Here is a 22,990-nt window from a genome sequence, read left to right as displayed (position 1 = left end):
TTGACACTCTGTATATAACAGATTAATCCATCTGCGTATTGATTCCCCGAGCCCAAAGCCATCTAATGCTTTACGCAAAAAACAATGGTCTATGCTATCAAAGGCCTTTTCTAAATCTAATCCTAAAACACATAAGGGTATTTTGCGATCTTGTGCATAGAGAAGAGAATCGCGTATCAAAGCCAAATTTTGATGCAAGGATCTACCCTTAACTCCACTTGTTTGCTCATTCCCTATTAAACTTGTCATGATAGGTTGAAGACGAAAAAATATTGCTTTAGACAGTATCTTTACATCAGTTCCCAGCAATGTTAAAGGGCGCCAATTCTTTAGATCGGTTTTATCCCCTTTCTTAAATAACATAGAAATGGTACCCTCTCTCAATGTCGGGGGAAGTTTGCCCAGAACCAGACTTTCTTTGAACATTGACAGCATTGTATCTTTCAACTCTTCCCAGAATTTTACATAAAATTCTTTGGGTAAACCATCCATTCCCGGACATTTATTACCTTTCATACTTTTAAGTGCTCTTGTCAGATCGTCAATTGTGAAATCTTTTTCCCTATCGATCAGTGACTCTTCTTCAATAAGAATTTTTGGAAGAAGCCTATCCATTATTTCTTCATCTATTTTCTTTTCAGAAAAGAGATCTTGATAAAAGGAGTGAATGTATGAAATTAGTTCTTTTGTTTCAGTTATAGATTCATTGTCTTGATTTTTTAATTCATTTGTAACCGATTTTGACCGGAGCACTTTTTTAAAGAAGTAGCGTGTACATTTCTCATTAGATTCTATATGTTGTAGTCTACTTCTTATCATCAAACTCTTACTCTGATCCGCATAAATGTCTAAGATTCTTTTTTTCAATCTCCTAATATCATCCATAACGTCGAACCCAGAATGAGCCATAGTATAAAATTGTTGTAATTCCTTTTGGTATGATTTACAAGCCATTGCTTTTTTCCTCTTGATTTTTCTACCCTCATTCATAAAGAATTTTTTTGTTCTAATTTTACAATCTTCCCACCATTCACCCATAGAATTATATAATGACTGCAAACTTTTCCATTGACTCAACTTTCCTCTGTATCGACGCACCACTTCCTGGTGATCTAGTAAGGTGATATTCAGTTTCCAATATCCCATACCTTTCGCTCTTATCCCTCCAAGTTCTAATTCAGCATCCAATTTAGCATGGTCCGAAAAAAAGGTTGGGTTTACTCCTGAATACAATACTGTTATCTGCGATGAGGTAAAAAGAAAATCAATCCTGGAACAACTCCGGCCATTAGACCAACTGTACCCAAGGCTATCTGGGTTTTTGGTTCTAAAGGCATCAACTAGTCCGAAGTCTTTAACTAATTTAATTAATTCTTGGGAACTTGAGTCCAAATTAGCTGTAGAGGAAGACTTTCTATCCTTCTGACTTAAATGACAATTGAAGTCTCCTCCTAAAATAACTTCTTTACCACAAATTAGTAGAGATGGTATTGCTTTCAAGACTTCTTTTCGACTTTGTAAGTCTGTGGGGCAATATACATTAATCACACGAAAATAAATATTGTCAAGTTTTACGTCAACATATATCAATCTCCCATTTACAACTTCTTGTGTTTTACAGATTTTTAAATCATTCCCTTTGAAGAGGATAGCTACACCAGAAGATCTGTTGTTGTTGTCTCCAGACCACACAGACGGACCATAAGTCCATCTGTCTTCTAGATATTTATAATCTGGTTTAAAGGGGATATTACATTCCTGAAGCAAACAAATATCATGATCTGCATTATATAAGTAGGAAAACACTGAAGTACATTTCACTGGATCCATGATACCTCTAGTGTTAATAGTAGAAACAGATAGAGGAACCATTATGGGGAGATGGGAAAGGAGGACAGGCAAATAACGTTAAGACAGTTCTGTTTTGCTTTTCAGCCTTTTCCTCTTTTTCTTTTTGTCTTGCATTTCCGTTCTTTTTGGGAGCGGTTGTTTATTAATATGCATGGTACAAGAAAGAGAAGTTATTTCATTGGAATCAAGAAAGGGAGTCGAATTAGATGACAGGGATGCCCAATTGGGAGAGTCCTCTTGATCTTGGATTCCCGATGATACATTAGTCGATGGAGAGGAATCTATCCCTTCTGCCATTTGATCGCCTGATGATGAGGAGTCTGAAAGAAGTGGAAAGGATGCAGGGAGAGTCCCCAAAACATCAAGAAGTACGTTTCCATTGCAGGACTGGGGTTTCTGTGTGGGAGTGGAGGAGCCCAGAAGAGGAAAATCTGTGAGTGATTTTGGCGTATTCATTTCTAAATTAATCTCTTGCGTTTGTAGAGTAACATTTCCTCCATCTTTTGTGATGTAGTTCCTTCCTGCCCGAACAGGGTCCTCCTCGCCGAAAGACAGAGGAAGAAGGGCTCTCGGAGTAGCATCTTCACTCTGATCTGTTGTGGAGTTGATTGCTGAAGAATGTTGGTTGCTGAAAGGGATATCATCCGTTTCAGTTGTTTCCGGAGGATTGGTTTCCTTTTCCAAATCATCCCAGGTTGTTGTCGAACTTTATTTGCATATGCAGAAGGACAATCACGAAATCTATGATTATCTGCACCACACAGATTACACTTCATAGGTACCGGGCAATTTTTTGACAAATGGCCGTGGTTTTTGCAGTTTCTACAAAAAACAGATTCACATTGGGCTGCTAAATGGTTCAGAGAGCCACATTTTCTGCATTCTTTGGGTTGTACGTTGTAGAAAACAAAACCTCTAATTGTGCCTAATTGGATGATGGATGGCAAGTGGAGAAGCTCTCCTTTCTCGTTAGTTCTCAAACGAACATGAAATTTAGATGCTCCCGTCTTAATTCCATCTTCATCTTTGATTTGAAAGGCTTTTGTAACTGAGCAATGCATTGAAAACCAAGTAGATAAGTCCTCAATTTTAATCCTCTCTGAGTACATCATCACAGTCACAGTTCTGAGTTCTCTCTCAGCCAATGGAATCAATTCAATCTTTTGGAAGCAAGCAGCTTCCTTCTTTTTTGTTTGAAATCTTTCTAAGCACTGTTCGTATAGCAATAGCGTTGCAAAAATAACTTCAAAAGTTTTCCTACCCGGTAAGGCAAAAATGAAGTCCAGTTGAGAAGCACTAAAACCCAATTCTGTTTGCAATATCCTTCTGCTGAAAGTCAGCCGATCCATTTCTAGATCTTCCAGCAGCACAAATCTTGCTGTATTCCTTCGTGGTACTTGAGCCGCCATTTTCTCACTCCAAACCCAAGGGGCGAAGCCAAATAATCAGAAAAGAAATCTGAACCAAGGAAACAGTCCCTGGGTGAACCACCTTCCTGATCATGGTGTCTCCCCTGCCAGGTAAGTATGAATTCCCAGGCCTCCCGTCAGAGGCACCCTGTCCCTCTCCGCAATCCTCACCAACGGTCGGACAATCAAACACACACCTGATTCAACTCATCAGCTCATTCGTAAAAACTCCAAGAGATAAGAGAGAGACATCAAAAATCTGCAGCGTCGGGCTCTTTTGCTGTTGTTGTTGTTGTGGATGATGTTGTTTTCATGCTCCGGATCCATGAGCCAAAAATCAATTTCATACGCGGTCACCGGATAGTGGACGAATCAGATGTTAAACGAGATAAGAACAGAGTTGTTGTTTTTTTTTCCTCTCACACCACCATTACCTGTATAGCATATGATCACCTACAACACCTTTAAAGCACCCATACACAGCAATATACGTTACTTCCATTAACCCTCTGGGGTCCTATGTGTTTTGGGGTCCTGGAGGTGTTCTGACATGCTCTAACATTTGTGCTTTTTTCAGTTATTATAAACATGTTAATGGCAAAGGTGTAAATTCACTCTATATAGCACAAACAGGGCTACCATTATATGTTAGCAAGATGTATGTACATGTTTGTATTTTTGAGAGAATATTGTTTATGCATGGTTATTGAAAAAACTAAAACTTAAAGTCTCTGAAATAAGGCCACAAAACACATACTAAATATGTGTCCACAAGACTTTTGACTAATGGATGTTCTCGCCTAGGATTTTTGCTTCAAAATGATCTGAAAATCATCCTTCCAAATCATTCACATAAAACAATACATTGATTTAAATTTAGTAAAACACTTTTTGTTTGGAAAGGCAATATGCGAAATGGGCGTGACTCATGTATAATGGTCTGATTCACACCTGTGAAGACAAAAGACCTGCTTAATGAGCCTGCATAATGAGCTTTTCACAGGTGTGTCACTGAGCCACAAGAAAGAATACAAGGACACAAGAAAAGAAATGTGTATATATACTACAAAATTGGTTCACAGTTGGAAACATCTATAAAAAAATAGTATTTTTCCACTTGTATTTTTGCTTGCAAATTGTATAATATCCAAGGTGAACATTTCTAGTAATTGTGTAGTTAATTCTCATACTGTATTTTCAGAAAGTTTTGGATATGTATCCTCTCCCCAAATTTGTCACTAATAAAACACAATACAAATAATTTGAAGAGAAGGCTTATATTGACCTTTTAAGATTTTGTTTAAATCTACCTTGTAAATATATTATTTGCTATTTTATTAAAAAGGTTACAATTACAGCAACAATTAAAATAACAATATTTCAAGTGTAATATTTCTTTGTAAAAACTAAAGTATACATTTTATCATACATATTTCAAAGTTAAGGATTCATTAGTTTGAATAAAGCCTACATTGGAACAAACACTATAATAGCATCCTAGTTGATGACTTTATTTTCGACAAAACAAACATAGCCTAATATATTTAACATTTGAGCAGAAATTGGTGAACAAAAGCTTATTCAATGTGGCAGTAGTCTATAGTTTAGGCTACAGTAAACAGTTAATAATCTATCCAAAAACTAGTCAACGAAATGTTGTCTTTCATATTTCTTCTGTAACATAGGCATATCGTTTGTTGTTTTTATGATAGCCTATATTAGGGCATATAAATATTAATTTGCAGTTTAATACGTTGCTAATACAAAGACATTTTAACGTTATATCAACATATTTCAGTCGATTTTCACTCATCTCAGTATAGCAATAGGGTTTGGTAAAAACTGTTCAGTTCATTCATTCATGATATCGCAATTAGAACACTAATACAAAAACTTACTTCTCAGATGGATATTTCATATTTCTTTGTAAAAACTAAAGTATACATTTTATCATACATATTTCAAAGTTAAGGATTCATTAGTTTGAATAAAGCCTACATTGGAACAAAGACTATAATAACATCCTAGTTGATGACTTTATTTTTGACAAAACAAACATAGCCTAATATATAACATTTGAGCAGAAATTGGTGAACAAAAGCTTATTCAATGTGGCAGTAGTCTAGTTTTTCATATTTCGTCTGTAACATAGGCATGTCGTTTTTTTATGAGCCTATATTAGGGCATACATATTAATTTGCAGTTTAATACGTTGCTAATACAAAGACATTTTAACGTTATTTCAACATATTTCAGTAGATTTTCACTCATCTCAGTATAGCAATAGGGTTTGGTAAAAACTGTTCAGTTCATTCATTCACACACAGACGCGATTCATATTTAAACAGTCTTTTTGCGGTTTACATACACTATGATATCGCGATTAGAACAATAATAAAAAAAAAACTTACTTATCAGATGGATCCGTTGCTCCTCGAAATGAAAAAAAACAGTACATGTTCTGAGGTAAATGTCCCAGGATTATTCCTCACACAGCCTCGCAAGAAGAAATAGTAGGCTACATTAATCTGATGATTACATTTGTTGTGTTATCGCGTTTATGAGGGGCGTTGACACTTTGCATGTGTTGCTTCAGATCATTTGCGTTTGAATACCGCGCGCTCTCCGTGGGCGTGTCAGATTAGCAGAATAATGAGCTGAGAGAACGATAATGAGATCGGCTGACACCTCTCTCTTTTTTAATAGATTACATAAACAGAGAATATTTATTTTAGTTTTGAATTAGATATTTTAAAAGTACAAATTTAAATGATTATAAAGATATATTGCTCGTGCTTGTGTGAATAGTATTCGCTGAGCTTTGTTTAAGTTTAGAGACGTGCACCAGAAAAAAATTTAACGGAGACAGAGAGGCAGAAAGCACACCCTGTTTATTTTCTTCATTTTACAAAAGCACACGGTTTTGATGTTAATGTGAGTGTACACAAAAAAAAAGAAGACCCTCTATAGTTTATAATCAAGTGTTGATTTTATTTATATGACCAAAAATGACGGAGTATTTTAAGTCTATGTTGCTGCTATGTGGAAAAAAAACAGCAAAACGCGCCGGCGCGTTTCTCGACCCCAGAGAGTTAACACCTGCTGCCACACAAGACTAAAACATCTCTTTCATTGAACACAGTTTTGGGGGTGCACCGTTCCCAGAAGTACTGCAATACCGGGTCGATGCGTGGAGTGGACGGAGCAAGCCCCTGTTCCATCTCCCAGTTCCAAAAATCAATTTAATATATGGTGCCCGGGTAGGGCACGTATCAGATATTAAACTGATAAGAACAGATTTTTTTCTTTCGAAAAAATGTTGTCACAAGTTTTCATTCCATGTTTTCCATTTACATTTTTTTTTTAAATCAAGTATTTATTTACACATCTTAAAACAACAAAACAAACAAATAAGAGGACACAATTTATAGTTAAAAATCAATTATTGATTGTGTGTTGTGTAAAAGTCCATGTATGTTAATATTTGTGTTGTTTTAAAGGAAACGTAAATGGATTAAAATAAATAGGAATAAAACATAAAAACAATAGAACAATAAAACATGCCAAATAAAACATCTCTTGTACAGGATCGAGGGTGAGTCCCTATCAAGATTGTCCATTCACTCCAGGTCTCCAGAACAGGCCCCAGACTCCCCGCTTCTGGTGCCCAGCGGAGATCCCCTCTCCTCCGGCCCGCTGGCCCGCTGTTCCCGTAGCCGGTGTGGTGAGGGTGCATCTACGGGCGGCCAGGGTCGGTGGCGGCCGGGACCTTCTACGTGTGACCCCGGCCCCCCCATCCGAATAACGACGTGCGGCCCACCCTGCAGCGTTGATCTTATTTTCTGCTCGCACGCGTGGAGGGGGACCGTCACGCGTTTCCCCACCAGCAGATTTCTGGTAACCCAGATGGCATCCTTGATCACGTTTAGGGTGAGCCAGAGCGAGGAAAATTTTGGTTGTGTCAGCTCCTTCAAGCCCTGACCCACCCCCAGGATGGCGAGCTTGTAGTCCACCTGGGCCCCACCCGCTGGCAGGCACGGGAAAAACAGGGGGCCGGTCTTGGCCCACAGGTCCTGCGCAGCGCCGCACTCCCAGAGCAGATGTCGAACGGTCTCCGGGGAACCACATCCGGACCGTGGGCAGGTGGAGTTTTTGGCCATGCCTCTGGAGTGCATAACCGCCCTGACCGGGAGGATCTCATGAGCCACCATCCACGACAAGTCTGTAAGCCTGTTCTGGAGAGCTGGGTGGGCTGCGTTCCTCCAAACGTGAACCGGGCTCACCGATTCTCGATCCTGCACAAGAGAGGTAAGAGACTTGTGATTAGTTAAAACAGTGGCATCATTTGTCTCTAAAAGGTATTTCTTTAAAAATTTCTTAATAAAACTATGCTCTTTTGACAAATTAAAAGACACTGGACTTTTAAGATTAATGGGTAAAATTTTCAAAGTTCTTAGGTATGACCCCATCCAGAATCGGGTCATGGCTGCTGTCTTGTGTTCTCTGGATGGGGTCAGTGCGTACTGGATGTGGAGGGCGGCAAAGCGGCTGCCTAAAAACAGGTGGGGGTCTGGGAGGCCTTTCCCTCCATTTTCTTTTTTCTTTTTGACGACCTCCCTCTTTAGTCGTTCCCACTTGGACCCCCACAGGAAATAAAATACCGCCCTCTCCAGGTTGGCCAGGAATCGTCTTGGGGGACTAAAAACAGAACAGACAAGTAAAATTAGTGGTAAAATCACTGCTTTAAAAATTAAAGGCTGAGCCCGTGCTGAGCCCGTGCACAGGTGTACCGACTTGGGTGTAATTGTCTCATTCCGTTGGAGAGATATGGCCATTTAAGTAAAGCCCGCCTCGCCCACTCCCAACGTTCCGGCGTCCCGTCGCCAACGTGAATCGAAATTCCGACTTTTTTCCCCATCGCTGTCGGCAATCAGACTCCAGGGAATCTTTCTGCACCGGTTTGGGTCAGATCGGGCGAAAGAGCTAGGACTAGTGTGCAAAAGTAGCTTTTTCACAAAATCCCAAATACCCGAAAATCTCGCCAGCGCAACCATCAAAACCGAGGCCTGCGTCTTGTTCGGCCCGAGCCAAGGATTCCGGTGATGTAAGACACTTGGGTCTGCGACGGACGGTTCAGGAGTTACGAGGCATTTCGTACTTCTGATCGCTGCAGCGCCACCTTGGGGCCGATTGGGCCGAGCCTTGGTGATGTTGTAGACCGGGCGGGTACTACCATCCCTCAAGAGTTTCAAGTCTCTACGACGTATGCTTTGGTCTGCCCGCTCACTTTTAGGGCAGAATGTTTGTTGGTCCAAAATCCCAGGTTGCACTCCAAAGTGTCGTGTTGTGCGCTCTGCTGTGATCCATTTTCGGTGTCAACAGTCAAGCTGAGCTTGTATTGCTGTGAGCTGAGCTTGTTTGTTGGCGACCTTTAGACCCTCTCGCCACGGCCCAGGTGGGCGTGGCCTTTGACGGCTCCCCCGCCTCTGCGTCATTGTGTCATCGCTTCTCGGCCTTTTGGCTAAGATCAAGTATCTGGTCGTCAGGTGGAGTTGCGATCGCCTCTTGGAGGTTTCCTGGCTCGAGATCGCTTGTGTCCCGGGCCCTACACCTTTCGGGAGGTAAATTGAACTTGCTGCTTTCTATTTTACAGATTTAAGGTAAGACCTTTTTTATCCTTTTATCTTGTTATTTATTTATTTATTTATTCATTGTATAGTTTTAAACCTTTTAGGCTGTCGGTGCCTCCATCATGTCGGCTGCCCGTGCCGGCGTGCGGAGGCACCACAGCGTGCGTTTTATATTCAGAGAGGTTGAGGGGAAGCTCCTGGGTATGTCCCGTATGGATTTTTCCAGGAAGCTGATCCAAAGGACGTTACATTTTAAGCCAGACGACTTGAATTGTTTGATGACTCTGCCCCTAAACAAGGGATTTGATTTGAGCTTCAAGACTGCTTCCCTTCTTAATGATTTTTGGCAAAGGTTTGAAACTGTTATGGCCCAGTTCTCCATGTTCACGGTGGAGAAACTTTCTGCTAACACACTTAAAACTGTGATTGTCAGGATGTTTAACGAAACAGTGACTGGAGATGATATTTGTGTCTGGCTGGGTAGATTTTGCACTGTTAGAAATCAGCCTGTCAAAGTGCTAGATGAGGATGGCATTTGGAATTGCTCCTGGCGGATTCCCATCAAACAATGGGAAGACGCTGGGGGCTACCAGGGCCTGAAACATCTGCCTTCTATGATTGTGCTGGGAGAAAACAGAGGCTACAGACACTATCAAGGGATGCCCAAGCTGTGTAGGAAATGTGGAAGAGTTGGGCATCTTGCCGAGGCATGCCAAGAATTAGTATGTGGGAAGTGTAAAGAAATTGGTCACAGTTTTGAAATATGTACCAACGGCAGGCGTTGCAATCTTTGTGGAGAATCAACCCATCTCTACAGAGACTGCCCTAAAAGTTTTGCCAACAAGCTAAAAATGGCCGCCCCACAAGCACACCAAACAAAAGAACAAAGGAAGGAGGAGGTGGTCCCTGAGGTTTTGGCGGGAATTTCAAATCTCCTGCCAACCTCAGGGATTGGGCTAGAGGGAGCAAGTGGGGCGGCCACAGGGGCGGAGTCAAACATCCAAACTGAAAGGAAAGCCACCACGAATGAATTGAAAGCCACCATAATTGTGAAAGATAACGAAGGAGAGGAGACAGAGGAAGAAACGGTGTCCTCTTTAGAAACAGTTCCGGATGCGTTTTCAGAAACCAGTGGGAGTGAAACTGAGCTTTCACTCCCAAATGCTCAGGTGCAAAAAAGGCCTGCGGGATCTCCTCTGTTTGATACAGAGGAGAAAAAGCCTAGGGCAGCACATCGTTCGGATAGTTCCGATCCGGAACGTATGTGGCCCCTAGATTCCCCAAATGCGGTATCCTTTTTGCACGTAAAGCTAAGAACATCATCACCGAAAGAGCTGCAATTGGCTTTCTCTGTAGCCCCGGAGGTGGTAAGCATTTGCCTTCCTGACCCCAGTCCATCTGGGAGGAGGGAAAGGCAATTGCAACAAGAGATCACATGATTTTAATGATTTTATTGTAGTCTTTTATTTTCTTCTGTTTTAAATGTCTCATACCTTTTTAACCTTACTGCTCATGGCCCTCACCATCTCAACCATCAATGTAAGAAGTGTGAGGTCCACCATACGAGCACAGAGCATTTTATCCTTTTTAAATACTTGTAAATCAGATGTGTTTTTAATACAAGAGTGTGCTTTGCCCTTTTTAAATAGGTACACCAAGATGGAAGAACTGTGGCCCCCTGGTCCCTCCATATGGAGTGGATCAAACCAAAATAAAAATGACGGTGTTGCTATTTTAATTAAAAATCCCAATATCTTGGTGAAGGGCAGCACAGTGGTGAGGGAAGGGCGGGCTCTTTTAGCGAATCTGACTTTTTTAGGTAGAGATTTAAATGTTCTTAATGTGTATGGTTTTACAGGTAAAAATGAAAGGGATGAGCTTCTAGAAGACTTGCAGTCCCACATGTTAGGTAGGGTTCCCCTAGAGGTGGCAGGGGATTTTAACTGTGTTTTATCAAAAAAAGATAGGAAGAGGGTAGGAGAGGATTTTAAGGTCGATAAGACAACGGTTTTATTACAGGGCCTAGTGAGAGATTTTAAATTAGTCGACTGTTTTAAAAATGTGCATCAAAGAGAGGAGGGCTACACTTGGTTCAGTAGTGACGGCTCCAGAGCCTCTCGCATCGACTATATTTTTACAAGAGATTGCCCGCCAACCTATGCTACAGTGACCCCCCTCTTCTTTTCTGACCACTTAATGCTGTCTTCCACCCTTTCACTGCCCACGGGTGTGACGGTAGGGGGAGGGCTGTGGAAGCTGAACTGCTCCCTTTTAGAAGACGAGGATGTAGTAAAGGAATATAGGGAGCAGTTCAGCCAATGGCAGACCCTCCAAGACTTTTACGATACACATGCACAGTGGTGGGAGATGGTAAAGGACCGGACAAGACAGTTTTTTATGAAAGTAGGAAGGGACAAGAAGAATAGGGAAAAGAGATACATGATGGGGCTGCAAAAAAGACTACAAAGATATTTTAATCTTTTTAACAATGGCTTTGATTTTAATGATGAAATGAAAGAGGTCAAAAAAGAAATGTCAGTTTTATCCAGTTTTCAAAGTAAAGGGGTTATTTTAAGAAGTAAAGAGAGAGATATAGAAGAAGGTGAAAAATGTACTAGGTATTTTAAAAAAAAGATATTAACAAGGGGAGGGGCTATGACCAGTGTAAAAGTAGAAGGGAGGGAAGTAAAAACAACACATGAAATTTTAAAAGGGGTTGAGCATTTTTACCAGGAGTTATATAGTCCAAAAGAAGTACATGAAACCACTCTAAAGGAAGTTTTAAATTTTTTAGTCAAGAAAGTAAATAGCCCCAATGAGCTTTTAACCCAAGATTTTACCATTTTAGAAACACAAAAAGCACTCAAAGGTTTTAAGAGGGGTAAATCCCCAGGGGCAGATGGACTCCCCCTGGAGTTTTATCTTACCTTTTGGGATATTTTAGCTCACGAATTACTGACTATTTTTAAAGACTTTGAGACCCTTGACAGACTTCCGGACAGTTTTAGAACAGGGATAGTCTCTTTACTTTACAAAAAAGGTGACCGGACTGACTTAAAAAATTGGAGACCTATTACGCTTTTAAATTTTGATTGCAAACTTTTTAGTAAAGTTTTAACTACACGCATGTCGACCGTTTTAGAGGACGTAATCCACCCGGATCAAGCTTGTGCTGTGCCCAGAAGAAAGATAACAGACAGCCTAGTTCTGATTAGAGATGCCATCTGTTATGCGAGAGACAGAAACATTCGGCTTGTAGCCCTAAATTTAGATTTCGAAAAAGCTTTTGACCGGGTCTCGCACCAGTACCTCTTTCAGGTACTGCAAAAAATGGGTTTTCCAGAGAGGTTTATAGCTTGGGTGGGACTGCTGTATAAGGGCTTGGTCAGCAAAATTCTTGTAAATGGGCATCTTTCCAAAGCTGTAAATATCCACAGCGGCGTCCGTCAGGGGTGTCCTTTATCTCCCCTTCTGTATGTGGCTTGTATTGAGCCACTGGCACAGATCTTGAGAAGGGATACATGGATAAAAGGACTAGACATACCTGGGACCGGTGGACTGACAGCAACGTGTGTTTTATATATGGACGACATCACTCTTTTAGCCACGGACATTTTATCCATACGAAGAGCAATGGACTTGACTGACTGGTACAGTCGGGCCTCGGGCGCTAAACTCAACAGAAGCAAGTCCGAGGCCCTGCTCTTCGGACCGTGGACGAGACCGACACAGATGGACTCGATATAGATTTTAAAGACACGGATTTCAAGATTTTAGGAGTTAAATTTGACAAGGAAGGGGGTGGACGTGAAAACTGGACTGACTTGCTAGGGAAAGTTAGGAAAAGACTGGGGTTCTGGGGACTACGACAGATGACTTTGGAAGGTAAAGTTTTAATTTTTAAAGCCGTCATTTTACCTCTAATGTCACTTGTTTGTTCTGTTTTTATCCCACCTAGGAAATTCCTGAGGAACCTAGAGAGAGCGGTGTTTTATTTCCTGTGGGGGTCCAAGTGGGAAAGATTGAAGAGGGAGGTGGTCAAGAAAAGACCAGAAAATGGTGGAAAAGGCCTCCCAGACCCCCACCTATTTTTAGGCAGCCGTTTTACCGCCCTGCACCTGAGATATGCCGTGACCCCATCCAAAGAAAACAAGACCGCAGCCTTTGCACGATTTTGGATGGGGTCTTATTTAAGATTTTTAAAACTTTTACCAGTTGATTTGACGACCCCTGTGTCTTTTAACCTTCCAAAAGAATACAGTTTTATTAAGAAGTTTTTAAAGAAGCATGTTTTAGAGGATTTAGATGTCACAGTTTTAACTAATCACAAGGCTCTTGTCTCTTCTGTGCAGGACCGGGAATCAGTGAGTCCAATCCCAGGCCTCACCCTTTGTGAGGCAAATCAAACATGGAAAAACGCGGCCCACCCTGCTCTCCGGAACGGGCATAAGGACTTAGCGTGGATGGTGGCCCATGAGATCCTCCCGGTCAGGGCGGTTATGCACTCCAGAGGCATGGCCAAAGACTCAACCTGCCCACGGTCCGGGTGTAATTGCCCGGAGACCGTGCGGCATTGCTCTGGGAGTGCCGTGCTGCGCGGGACCTGTGGACCAGGACCAGCCCCCTGGTTTTCCCGTGCCTGCCAGCGGGTGGGGTCCGGATGGAATACAAGCTCGCCATCCTGGGGGTGGGTCAGGGCTTGAAGGAGATGACATCGAAACAATTTACCTCGCTCTGGCTCACCCTCAACCATATCAAGGATGCCATCTGGACCACCAGAAACCTGCTGGTGGGGAAACGCGTTACGGTGCCCCTCCACGCGTGCGAGCAACTTGTAAGATCAACGCTGCAGGAGGCGCCGGACGTCGTTATTCGGATGGGGGGGCTGCGGTCGCACGAAAGAGGTCCCGGCCACCGCCGTACCTGGCCGCCCGTAGATGCACCCTCATCAACGCCGGCTACGGGAACAGCGGGCCAGCGGGCCGGAGGGAGGGGACCTCCGCTGGGCACTGGAAGCGCTGGGCCGGTTGCCTGTTCCGGAGAGAGGAGTGAAGGGAAATCTTGATAAGGACTCAACCCGGTCCTGCACAAAAGATGACTTCCTTTTTTAGCATTTTATATTTATTTTATGATTGATTTTTATCTTCTAAAGATGGTTTTTGAAACATTCTAACAACAACAGCACCAACAAGACTCTTGAAAACACACATGGACTTTACAAACAAAACACAAGCACAAAGACTTTTAACAAACATACATACATACATACACAAATTTTGTTTTTTTAAATGATTCCACTGTGGTTTTTAATGAAAAAAATGTAATGTCTTTGTAAGTTGTATGTTGTGAAAACTGTGACAATAAAACTGTTCAAAAGAAAAAAAATCTGTTCTTATCAGTTTAATATCTGATACGTGCCCTACCCGGGCACCATATATTAAATTGATTTTTGGAACTGGGAGATGGAAGAGGGGCTTGCTCCGTCCACTCCACGCATCGACCCGGTATTGCAGTACTTCTGGGAACGGTGCACCCCCAAAAACTGTGTTCAATGAAAGAGATGTTTTAGTCTTGTGTGGCAGCAGGTGTTAATGGAAGTAACGTATATTGCTGTGTATGGGTGCTTTAAAGGTGTTGTAGGTGATCATATGCTATACAGGTAATGGTGGTGTGAGAGGGAAAAAAAAACAACAACTCTGTTCTTATCTCGTTTAACATCTGATTCGTCCACTATCCGGTGACCGCGTATGAAATTGATTTTTGGCTCATGGATCCGGAGCATGAAAACAACATCATCCACAACAACAACAGCAAAAGAGCCCGACTCTGCAGGTTTTTGATGTCTCTCTCTTATCTCTTGGAGTTTTTACGAATGAGCTGATGAGTTGAATCAGGTGTGTGTTTGATTGTCCGACCGTTGGTGAGGATTGCGGAGAGGGACACGGTGCCTCTGACGGGAGGCCTGGGAATTCATACTTACCTGGCAGGGGAGACACCATGATCAGGAAGGTGGTTCACCCAGGGCGAGGCTCGGCCATTGCACTCCGGTTGTGCTGACCCCTGCGAATGGCTTTGCGCAGTACCGGAGTGCAATTGATTGTAAACGTGTTTGGGTGTCATTCTATGATTGATCACATGGTATCGTTCTGTTTACTTCCTAGGTCCACACGTGAGCGATGGAATCCCCGAGCAATGACATCACCAATACAACTTGTTATGATGACATCATCCATTCATTCATGGCTAATAATAGCATTTCAACGGATTATGAAATACTGTTTATATGTGATTGACTACTATCTCTCTCTTTTACTTGAGTATTCATCTTACATTAAGTAATTTAATTTAAAGTAATTATATTAAGTAACTTAATGTTTCATTGTTATTGCTTTATTGTACAGATTATATAAACTAGTACTATGAATAATTTTCTATGTACCCCAATTTTCCACAACAATTAAGTATGTACATAAGTTTACTATGGATGTTCATTATTTAATATAAGCATGTAGTTCCTTTACAATGATGATGAAAGTTTGATCTGATGTAATTATTCAAAAGTTGCCTCATTCATATAAATAAAAGGACACTTTTTAACAATAAAACAAATGATCATTTTATTTAGTTACATAGAATAGAATATATTATGCAAGAATATATATATATATATATATATATACACACACACACATTACATTACAATAATCAATCAAAAGGTTTACATTGATTTTATTGAAAATTGTTTTAAGTAAACATTGTGGAGATATACACATGTAACTTGCACACATGACACTTTTGAATGATAAAACAAATTTTCACCATAAAATAGAACATATTAAAGGAATGGTTCATCCAAAAATTAATTCTGTCATAAAGTGCAGATAACCAAAGGTGCTGTGTTAAAGTGCACTTTTAATACCAGAACAACACCTCATAAAGTGCATGAAACACATGAAATAGTGCATTTTTAGTGCATGAAACAGGGCAACAGTGCAGAGAACCAAAGGTGCCGTGTTAAAGGGCAATTGTAAGACAAGAACACACAGAACGTAGAACAATAAACAAGAACTATATACATATACATATATATATATATATATATATATATACACTATATATATATGTACACAAGAACTATATACACTATTTACAACGGGCCAGCCGTTCACTCCTCTAATCCGTCCACAACAGAAACAAAATGTTCATAGTTTTTAAATACTCTGTTCTCCAGTCCCTTGGAGGCTGAACGGTTTATCGAAGGGCAATATGTCTTTTTTTTGTACTTTTTGTGTCCCTGAATTGTTTGCCCGCACACCCTGCAGGTCGAGATATGCTTCACCCTCGTAAGCTTAACACCCAGGTCCGTGGGATGATCTGCCAGCTTCCTCTTATACTGTGTGGATCGAGACCACGACAATCCTAGCACAGGGTTCCGTCCAGAGGTCGGCTGAACAGCTGGCCTGATGGGTACAGGTGGAGTGACCGGGATGGATGCCTGACCAGCAGGCGGCATGGGTTGCGTGGATGAGGGGCCCGCAGACTGGGAGACGAGGGGCAGCACAGGCCTGGTGATGGTGGAGGTGGGGGGGATTCTTCTCACTGGCAGGGGCAGTGGTGGCTGAGGAGGAAGCTGTGGAGGAGGCTGTGGCGTCGTCACCACCATGCTGGCCCGTCCCTTCAACACCTTTGTGCCGGCTGTGCAGGGCGTGGGGACGTACTCCATCACAGGGTAGTCAGGTGGAGGGAGGACGGCAGGCTGGCGCGGTGCAGGAGGCAGCTCTTCAGACGACACCGAGGTGGTCTTGGAGATGACGGCTGGCTGCCTGGTGGCGTGAAGGTTCACCAGCCTCTCCTGCTGCCGGATGAAGTCCCTCACTGTTTTGGTGTTTATTTTGGGGAGAGGGATGCCTGCCTTGCACAGGATTGGGTCATCCACCAAGACCCGGTGCTGGATCCTGTCATAGGCCTTGAGGATGCTGGCCTTCTCGGGGTTGGAGCGAGAGGCCTTAGGGGAGCGCAGCCACAGCAGCTTGACAAGCACATACATGAGGCGGTTGTGCTGCGGGCTGATGTCCTGCTGTGCTGGCGCATACCTTTTTGCCATCTTCACTTTCTGGACCAAGGCGGCGTCAGCAAGGTCATCCCTCTTAGTACGGCAGTACAGCGTGTTTCCCCAATGTGTGCGGTACAGCTGGTGGTACTTTTGTGGCTGCTTGTCGTGCTCCTCAACCGCATTCCAGGCCTCGAGGACCCTGTTCCTTTGCGCGGTGTTGAGGAGCAGCTTCTCGTCTGTCAAGCCGACCTCTACCAGCGCAGCACAGAATGCCTCCAGCTTTTGAAACCCCGGCAGAGGATTGTCACTGCAGACATCCTCCTGTAAAACATACACAGAGACACACACACACACACAGAAAATTAGGTAAGTTCCAATGCATACAATATCTTGTTTTTCAACATTGATTACTGTATTCTCTTCTATGAGACAAGTCGGTACTCTACTCACAAAGGCAGGAGGGTTGACAGTAGCAGTCTCACTGCTGGTAAGAGTAATGTGGGGCTGGACAGCAGGATGGTCCTCGTCGCTTTGGTACGCCTCGTCTGCTTCGTCGTCTGAGTCAGCCTGCCCAGGCTGAATGACCTCCTCCTCCGGCCCAGGACCGTCATTGACAATGCCCTCAAGAGAGAAGGCCTCCCCCGTGCTTTGGCTGAAAAGATATTCAAGGCCAAGCAGCTCGTCTGACTGGACGGCGGCCGGGGCCCTGAAGTTCTCTTCCACCGTCTCACCAAACAGCTGCTTGCAGCGGGAGTTGAGGCGGTCAATGAGCGGTGCAGAGTATACTCTGTTGTGCCGGCCTCTGCCCCCAAACACGGCGTCCGAGCTGCGGTCGGAGTTCCACCTGGCGATCCCACTGATGAGGTAGACCTGGTAAGGGCGTGCCGCACAGTGGGGACCTGAACATCACAACAACAGGTATTATCAGAATGATACAAAAGGGACACGTGTTGTTTGCTGTTAAACAAGTATTTTTCTCCCTTAGATTACCTGGAATCATATGGGGCAGCGACTTGTGGAACCCCTCCAGGCTGTTGCTCCCACGCAGGCCCTTATAATACGGGAGGTCCACACCGTTGATGGTCGTGGTGCGGGCAACCCGATACATGGCCATGCCTGGTGGGTCTTGGATGCATTCCAGGTGTCGCTGCTGGCTGGCCCACATCTCATCAATTGCTGCTGTAAACACAAAAACCCACAGACATGCATGATGGGCTCTTGTCATTTTGCACATATTGTGTGTGTGCGTGAGGTGTTTTTTCTTACCAGGGGACTTGAAGAGGCTGACCCCGCTCTCGTCGAGCCCTGCTGGACCCTTGAGCTCTTCAATTACCAGGTGGACAAGACGAAATGTCTCCTGGGCACCGAGGGTGAGACGCCGGACATGATGCTGGAGCTGGTCCCGGGAGATGTAACGCCGGACAACATCCTCGTCCGTCACCACCTCCATTGTGGCCGGGTCTCTGGCCCTGACAGCCGTGATGAGGAGCTGGAGGTCCTCACGGTTGAGGGCCAACACTGCCCCGACCAGCGCAGACTTGAAGGCGGCATACTTAGAGTGGGCCTCGGTACGCAGAGCAGCATCAAAGCGGTGAATCCAATGGAAAATATCCAGCCTCACCACCATCCCGTCGTCCACCCAAGGCTGGAAGAGCGTCTCCAGGGCCGTCGGACCCTGTGCCTTGCAGCATCCCCGGTCGATATACAGGATCTTGGGTGCCGGTTGATTGGCGAGCCGAAACCGCTCCACCACGCCACGGCACATGGGACCCAGCTTCTCTACAGACTCCTCGCAGGTGAGGACAAAAGACACGATCTGTGAGTACTCGTTGCCGATGCTGGTGAACCACTCGGCCGAGCCCTTGCCCTCCCCAGACAATTTCTTCACCACCTACAACAAAACAAACAAACAAATACAAAACAGTTTAGTTTAGTTTTGCATAATGTTGCGTTTCCCTGTGAGTACTTGTATGTCAACACACTTGCCTTCTTTGTGGAATCCATTTTCAGGACTGTGCCGAACGTGGAGAGGATCTGGCTCCGGTAGTCCTGTACGTTGTCCGCCTCTGCCAGGAGGAAGGCGTGCCGCAGGAGCCGCGTGCAGGGTAGCTCTCTGGGTAGAGGTGCCGCCTGGAACTCCCCGTGGCCCAACGCAGAGACGATTCCTCCGGGTTCCACCAAGGCCATGAGGAGCGTGGTGTTGAGATCCTTCCTTTGATGGTAGTCCTCCATGTGGTTCTCCTGCACCTGCCGCCACACCTTGATCATGGTGTTTCCCTCCGTGCGGTCACGCATGAGGCGAACTACTGTTTTGTCCACCCCACGCTTTGCGGTCAGCACGGCCGGAAACATGGCCCGATGAGCCTCGCTCAGCTGCTGCAATATTACATCGTCCCAGGCCAGCCACCGACCCATGGGACCACTCGCTCCACCCCTGGCAGCCTTGAGGCACGGTCCACAGGAGACCACCTCTGTTGCCATGGTGTACCAACCGGACACGTCACAGATGTGACGTACCTAAAACACACATCGGAGAGAGGGAGAGAGAGAGCGAGCGAGATCACACATCAGTCACAGAGCAGCATTCAGAGGCGTCTTGTATATTGCGGGTTTCAAGGCTATAAATCAGAGCATTATAATGTTTGTAGCATTTTACATTGTGAATGTAAAATGTGCATGCTTTGATTAAAAATAATAATAAAAATGTCTCAGGAATTTAAAATTCATGTTGATGGACATTTCATTTTCAGCAACATTTTGATAAACATTTCAGATTAACATTTTGATTGACAATTATTGATAAATTAAAAATGTATTTCAAGACTAACATGATACATATTAACATTATTATTGCATCATAAACTAACAATAACAATAGAAAATTGTAAATAACATTAAGAAAGTTAGTAAATGCTGTAAGAAAGTTAGTAAATGCTGTAACAAAAATATTTAATTGTTTAAAATTCCCAAAGCATTTACTCATGAAAACAAAGGGGACTTTTTCATGCATGGATGACTATTATCTAATAATTTATCTTCTACTTATGTTGCTGTAGTTAGCAGTCATATAGGAGGATGGCAGGAGGCCGATGGTGTAAGTGCGAGCACATGTTTCTGTGTGTTGTGGACACTGTGCCCCCTCTTAAAAAACAAAAATAAATAGGTACATGATGCCTCAGTCAGAATTCATGTGTGTTAAGTAGTCAATAATTATGTATGTATTACTCTAAACAAAGGTCTGAAGAGACTGAGCCTTACCCGGGTATGGTAACCAGACTTGGAGAGGTGTGTGTTGCCTCCGGCCCCAGGGCACTTATCTCCACGCGGACACTTCAGGGAGCACCGCCACACTCCGATGGGGCGCCAGAAGAAAAAACGGCCTCGGAAAAAGGCCTGTGGAGTGGGGATGCCGCCGCTAACGAAGCCGGGTGGCTCGGGGGGATAAAACCACATCCTGTCTGACTTCAGGACGCGCCGCCTTCTAATGACGCCCTTGATGTCCTTGTAGATTTGGACAGGCGTAAAGAGGCCTCTCTCGCTGTCCTCCTTCAGCCAGGGGATGTCTGCTGACGGGATGCCATGGGAGTCTTCCCACAGCCGCACCCAGCCTTCCAGCTCCACCTGCAAGACACAAGACATACAACATTTAGTTAGGGATTTTCTAAAAATTGCTTGTGCATGTTATGATTTTACACTTACAGGAGAGTCACTCTGCGGCAAAGAGGTGGCAGGCGCAGGCTGGCTGTTGGAGGTCGACGGCAGTTCCTTGGGGCGAGCATCAGAGGGTGACTGACCAGGCGCTGAGGACGGGAGGAGCATCTGCTGCTCGGGACGCTCACTAGAGGCAGCCTTGCTGGTGGAGTGAAGCGAGGACAGCATGGCCTTATGCTGCTTCTTGTGCTTTGCCTTCTTGCGAGTAGACAGAGGAGGCTGCTCGGGACGCTCTGCAGTTGCTGGCACGCTGGTGGAGGGCAGCGGCTGTTCGGGACCCCCGGCCGACACAGGCTGGCTGGTGGACATGGGCACCTCTTGGCTCTCAAAGGTGTCGAGGGCATCCACCAAGACGGAGTCGTCCAGAACGCCATCGGACCACGACGAGTGGGAGGTGTCAGCTGCTGCTGGGGAACCTTGATTTATTAAACCTTGATTTAACACACCACACTTCTAATTTACATTATTTTTATTTACATTCCCTTGCATTTGTACATGCATACCTGTACATACCATCTGTTGTCTACTTTTTTGTATATTTTCTTTAAAAAAAAAATACATTTTTGTATTTTGTGTATTTCTTTTTTGTAATAAATGTTTTTCATTGTTGCATACTAATTCTAGTTTTATTATTTGTATTATCTGTGTCCTGTCACTGTTATTCTGTTTGTGCTGTAGAAGCTTCTGTCACCAAAACAAATTCCTTGTATGTGCAAAACATACCTGGCGATAAAGCTCTTTCAGGTTCTCTTCTTGAAGAGCTGGAAGTTTCGGCAGCAGGAGTGGCATCAGATGAAGGCTTCTGTGAATTACAGCTTTGTGCTCTTGAAGTTTGTCAACATAGCATGTGTAGTAACAATCACGGCTGTTTAAAAGTCACCTTAACCTACCTCTCTATCGAGAATGTACTGCCTGAAGCGCTTCAGGGATTTGGTGGTGATGTCCTCCTCATTCATCACCAGCCAATGCCACACAGAGCAGTACGCCTCCTGAGCCATCTTTCGCTCGTAGTCGGTCCCAGATTGCGGGACAGCCTGAAGCAGCTTGTGCAGACTGTACCACTGCCACATCTCGATGAACGTGAACGACCTGAACCGCCCCTGCCCGTAAATGGCCCTGTCCACGTTCATCTCGAGGTGGCAGGAGACCTGTGGAAGCAGCTGCGCATACCTCAGGAGGTAGTCCTTTATCCACCGATCATTGATGGCTCTTTTATCAGGATGCCGGCTTTCTTTGACGTGGCGATCAAGGACACTAAAATGTGACAAAGCATAATTAATTTATGAAAAACATACTGAACATAGTTGGATTACTATTTAACGTATCCAACGTCGTTTTCTACCAGCCATTTGAAAGTTTTCCCGTTGTATTTCCTAAACGTGATTATTAGCTGACCCAAACACTGCACCTCCGTTGGAGTGGACGTGACCAGCCGGCATCTCTCTTTAGCTGAAAACAGAAATTGTTCGGCCCTTGATAACACGCAAGCACATATTCTCTAGTGCACAACAGTAGGTTATCATGACTGCGTTGGAATCATAAGGTGGAAAAAACATCCCAAGGTATTACCTTTGTTATAAGTCTTCTTTGCATCCCTCAGGTCGCCGTCGTCCGTAGTTTGGCGCGGTTTATACGCCTTGGCCTCCTTTGTTGCCTTAAGAAGGCATTGTTGCCTTTCCTTTGGCACACTTGTGTCGAGGATACACAATAAGGGGTCCATGTCTGGTCAATTGTCTAAAAATAAATAAAAAACAGTATACTCAAAGTTTTATAAAAACTCCAGAAGGGTAATGTTTGCAACATCTCACCTACCCCAGTGTCTATCTGATGCTGCAAGTCTTCCAAATTTAGTCTGATTGAGGGAACCTTACATGGTATGGTATATACATTCAGTTGGCAGTCCTTAAAAGTGTTGACCTTAACACAGCCTTAGAGATGACTACTAAATCTAATCATACTGTGATCATTTGAGTCAAAAAGATAATGGTCCTCCACACAGCCTTAGAGATGAAAACTAAATCTAATCATACTGTGATCATTTGATTAATGGTCCTCCACAATTGTATACACATCACCTGGTCACAATAACTAAGGTTATTGGATCCAAGATGGCGCCGCGGATGGCTGCCTCGGTGTGGAGCTCTCCAGCTATTGTGTTGTTTTTGTTCGTTTGTTCTGCGTTTAGTCATTCTTTTCCTATAAGTTTCACCAAAGACGAACTACTGGACATTAGGAAACACACACCAGAGACCTTTTCTACAGTTTTTGATTATTCGGACGTTTTGCTGGACATTCTCGTCGGAGGTGCAGCGTTGTTGTTCAAACGCGCGTTCAGA

At 43.9% G+C, this 22,990-nt stretch overlaps 3 pseudogenes; 2 read left to right on the top strand and 1 right to left on the bottom strand.

Moving 5' to 3' along the window:
• Positions 1–6,405: 6,405 nt before the first annotated feature.
• LOC143727275 (U2 spliceosomal RNA) lies at positions 6,406–6,578 on the bottom strand (annotated as a pseudogene).
• Positions 6,579–14,252: 7,674 nt separating this feature from the next.
• On the top strand, positions 14,253–14,428 carry LOC143727440 (U2 spliceosomal RNA; annotated as a pseudogene).
• Positions 14,429–14,862: 434 nt separating this feature from the next.
• Positions 14,863–15,015, top strand: LOC143727011 (U1 spliceosomal RNA; annotated as a pseudogene).
• The last annotated feature ends 7,975 nt before the right edge of the window (positions 15,016–22,990 follow it).

The sequence above is a fragment of the Siphateles boraxobius genome, unplaced genomic scaffold (assembly GCF_051911475.1).
Source record: "Siphateles boraxobius isolate OS27281-9 unplaced genomic scaffold, OSU_SipBor_1 77, whole genome shotgun sequence".
NCBI classification, from domain to species: domain Eukaryota; kingdom Metazoa; phylum Chordata; class Actinopteri; order Cypriniformes; family Leuciscidae; genus Siphateles; species Siphateles boraxobius.
This window is presented reverse-complemented; position numbering and strand designations above follow the sequence as displayed.